General features: G+C 33.1%; 1 pseudogene; it reads left to right on the forward strand.

Moving 5' to 3' along the window:
* The first annotated feature begins 324 nt into the window (after positions 1-324).
* LOC126703005 (probable 2-oxoglutarate-dependent dioxygenase AOP1) lies at positions 325-3,782 on the forward strand (annotated as a pseudogene).
* The last annotated feature ends 524 nt before the right edge of the window (positions 3,783-4,306 follow it).

Below are 4,306 nucleotides of genomic sequence, written 5' to 3' on the forward strand. Positions count from 1 at the left end.
AAAGTTTATAGAAAAAAGACTTAAGTTAGGCAAAATTACATTATATGCCGACATCATCTCTTTTATTTTCCCTCAATCTCAAATAGTAAGGTTTAAGTCTAATACAATTTTTATTATATTTATATGGACTGTAAATGCACGAGTCAATTTTTAAGCACATAACAAAAATGTAATCAAGAAATTGCGCATTGTCAAGCTCTTCTCAAGAAAAAAAAAAAAAAAAAAACTTTGCCTATCTATAAATAACACGACATATCAATGCATTCCACACAATTTTGCTTTCTCACCCCTCAAGCTTCCTAGTTGAACTGAAAATTAAGAACCATGGCTATCCAAACACAGGCTAAGATTCCAGTTTTTGATTTCTCCAACTTGGACTTGAAGTCTGGTACAAGCCCTTCATGTTCATCGTTCTCAGCTTGCAAAGATGTTTGCAATGCACTTGAAAAGTATGGTTGTTTTGTGGTGGACAAGGATGCACGGACGCGGCTCTCAGGCCGGCGCACCCGCGTCCGACGCGGCGGGACGCGGCGACGCGGGAGGGACGCCGCAGACCGCGCGTCCGTCCCGCGTCGTGTCGCGTCGCGCCACGTGGCGGATCCGACTCGGGCCGACGCGGCCGAAATCGGCGCCGACGCGGCCGAAATCGGGCCGAATCGGTTCGTATCGGCCGTATCGGCCGTATCGGCCGTATCGGCCATATCGGCCGGCGACCGATACGGCCGATACGGCCGAAACAGGCCGGAATCGGCCGAAACATGCCGGAATCGGCCGAAACAGGCCGTGAAAATCGCCGGAGAGGCTGAAATTCTGGCCTCAGATGCGTTTCTTGCCTTATTCTTTCTTTGTTTTGTGAATCAAGTATATTAATGTGTTTTTTAAGAATATTTTAATAGTAAAAATATATAGAAAATATAAATAAAAATATTTTTAATAATTTTTTAATCGCCGAGTCCCGCCGCACCCGCACCCTACTTTTTCAAAAATTGCCGAGTCCCGCACCCGAACCCGAGTCTCGAAACGCACCCGTGCTTCATAGGTGGTGGAACTTGGCAAAAACACTCTTTCAGAGCTTCACAACACAATGTTTACCTCAATAGGAGAGTTGTTTGAGTTCCCCACAGAAACCAAACTGAAAGTCACTTATGACAGGCCTTTCCATGGCTATTCCTCTTTTCCTCCTTTCGAGCGCATGATGATTGATAATGCAACCTCCAAAGATGTAACTCAAAAGTTGACCAATATCTTCTTGCCAAATGGGAATGATAATTACTGGTGATAATCTAATCTTATCTTCTTCATTGCTTTTTTTTTAATTGTTTTTTTGAAAATATTCTAAGGTTGACAGAATAATGAATAAAACTTAGGTACAATTTTTAAATTCTGTAACTTTGATTTTTTGATTAGTACTTAAGTTTATACATTTTATCTTCTCTAATAGCTTTTACTTTTTGTTTTCTATGTACTATATATGTTAACACTTTGTTGTGTTTTTCTCTTTATTAGTGAGAGTGCTAATTCCTATGTGAAGCTAACAGCGGCATTAGATAAAATGGTGACGAGAATGGTATTTGAAAACTATTGTGTGAAGAAGTACTATGACTCTCGCATGGAATCAACTACGTACTCATAGTTTGGTCCTTTTGAAGTACACTGAACCTGAGAAGACTGGAACCAATCAAGGCATTACAAGCCACACGGACAAGCACTTTACTACCATAATTCACCAAAATCGTGTGAAGGGTTCGAAGATAAAAACAAAGGATGGTGAATGAATTGGTTTTGATTACACCCCTTCATCCTTTTTATTCTTGGCATCTGATGCACTCCAGGCGAGTAATAACTAATACCATATGTCAAAAGCAGATTAATGGTTATTATTCATACAAAACTTCTTTAGATATTCCTATTCCTAATCTCTTTTTTACTTAAAAATTTGAATATATATATATATATATATATATATATATTAATAGCCAAAGCTTATAAAAAATTCAATTAGATTTTAATTGGATTCTCAATTTTGTACCACGTGTCTCATTTAATTTTTAATTTTATGTTAAGTGAATAAAAATCGAAGAGTCCAAATTTAATTAGATTCTAAATTAGATTTCAATTGAAGTTCAATTTTTCGCCATGTATCCATTTATTTATTTATTTTTAACTTTTGTGATAAGTGAATTATTGGGTGAAAAAATAAAAGAGTCTAAATCCAATTAAATTATAAATTATATATATATATATATATATATAAAATGAGAAATCATTACATATTTTAGAAATGTATGTTTTAAAAAAGTGTAAGCTAATATTATGTATAATTTAAATCTCTTCTAGAAAAATGTATAATTGTGATTATTTTTAATTGTACCCGTGCATATGCACGGTGTTACACTGGTTACAATAATTGAGAAGATAAATTTGAATTATACTATTGAGCCACAAAATACTTGACCCTCTCTCTGATATTATAATGTGCCGACTGTAGAATATTTTATGTCCTAGTTAATAGTACTGAGAGTAATATTTAAAATTTGTTATGTTAGATTCAATAACGAATATGTCATGATAGAATAAAATAAGTTATTTTTAGATTAAAATGGGTATGATTAGTTTATTGATAAACTATAAAAAGTTGGTAATTATTTTTATCTAGTTAGAAATCAATCTTATAAAAATTCATGTGTATGATAAATAAAAATTAGTCATGATTTTCAAAATTGCAAATTGTTTTTGTTTAAGGTAAAATTACAAATTTTAAAATTTTTACAATCAATGTATACATTGATTGTTAGGGGTGGAAGGATTTGAATACTAAATATCTTCATTGGAAATACCAAAAAAATGTCAATTGAGTTGCAAGACTTTTGACTAAAATTGAAAATTGTTGATTAGTGTTCATTTATAAACAACTTATTTAGCTAAAATTGAAATTTTTTGCTAAATATACTGTAAATAAAAGTAAAAGTTAGCTGAATAGTACAGTGGAACCCATGAATAGTACTAAAAAGTGCAGTAAAACCCATGAATAGTAGTAAAAATAAGCTGAAGTTGCAAATAAGCTGAAATTTTCAGCTTGTACCAAATGGAGTCTAATCTAGAGTTCTATGTTTTCCTTACAGTAAACCTTACTTATTTTTATTCATTCAAATGAAAATAGAAAAGTAATTAATTAGAAGCAAATAGTTCAGTTACTTAATTCGTTACATGCATAAGCACTAAGCAAAAGCTCCTAACATAATACATGCATGTTAGGATGTAAAGAAAGTATGATTCAATTTTGCTATAAAACTATGTGAAATTTGGAAGTAGCTAATTAATTAAATATTTTTGGTTTTAGTGGAGTGATCAATTAGAAGTATTTTCAGAATCCGTAAAATTCTGAAACAAATTCTGTTAATTTATTCTTCTAAAAAAAAAAAAAAGAAGCTTCGGTTAGCTTTCCAAAATTCTACTTTTCCAAATATTTAATTTACATTACGCTTTACAAGATCGTATCCAATGAAATTGACTGATGCATGTTTTGCTTGACCAAGGTATGGAGCAATGATAGGATAAAAGTTTGCATCCATCGAGTTATGTTGACTGAAAATTCTGAGACGAGATACTCGCTTGGGTTGGTTTCATACAACAATAAGACGATATTTGTGCCAGCAGAATTTGTTGATGAACAACACCCTTTACAATACTAGCCATTAAATCTTAATGATTATGCCCATGCACACATTGCATCAATTGCTCAACGAAAAGAAGTTCCTATCGCTGCCTATTGTGGTGTTTGAAGTCGAATGTACTCTCAGTCCAAATAAACTAGTCTCTTGCTAGTTTATTTCAAATTTCAATGCAGTGTGTGGTCACTTTATATATAGTGACTTGCTTTCTTCTAGAATAAGGTTACGTCTTTATTTGAAATTTTAAAAGATGGAATAAGTTACTTTCCGTTTAACTATTTTCAGAGTTTTTCCTTCGCCCATATCTAAGGCAAAGCAATGCTATAGCATATGTCTTAGTTAGGAGAGTAAGACTTTCTTTCTCTTTATTAATTAACTTTGGTCCATCCATATGCATGGTTTCACTTTTAAGTGGACTCAATTTGTTGCAAAATTATGCATTTCAAGATGCTCGACAACATAAATAGGATGAAATACACTTCAAAGTCTGAACACTAATATGACTCGTAGCAAGCTTGTGTTTGGATAAAGACATGGTTTATTAAACAAAATCTTAAAGAATGTGGAGTTTGCATTCTTCACATTTAAAAATCTCATCAATCACAAACTCCGTTGTTTCAATGAGAAGTACATAG

This window comes from Quercus robur, chromosome 10, assembly GCF_932294415.1.
Source record: "Quercus robur chromosome 10, dhQueRobu3.1, whole genome shotgun sequence".
NCBI classification, from domain to species: Eukaryota; Viridiplantae; Streptophyta; class Magnoliopsida; order Fagales; family Fagaceae; genus Quercus; species Quercus robur.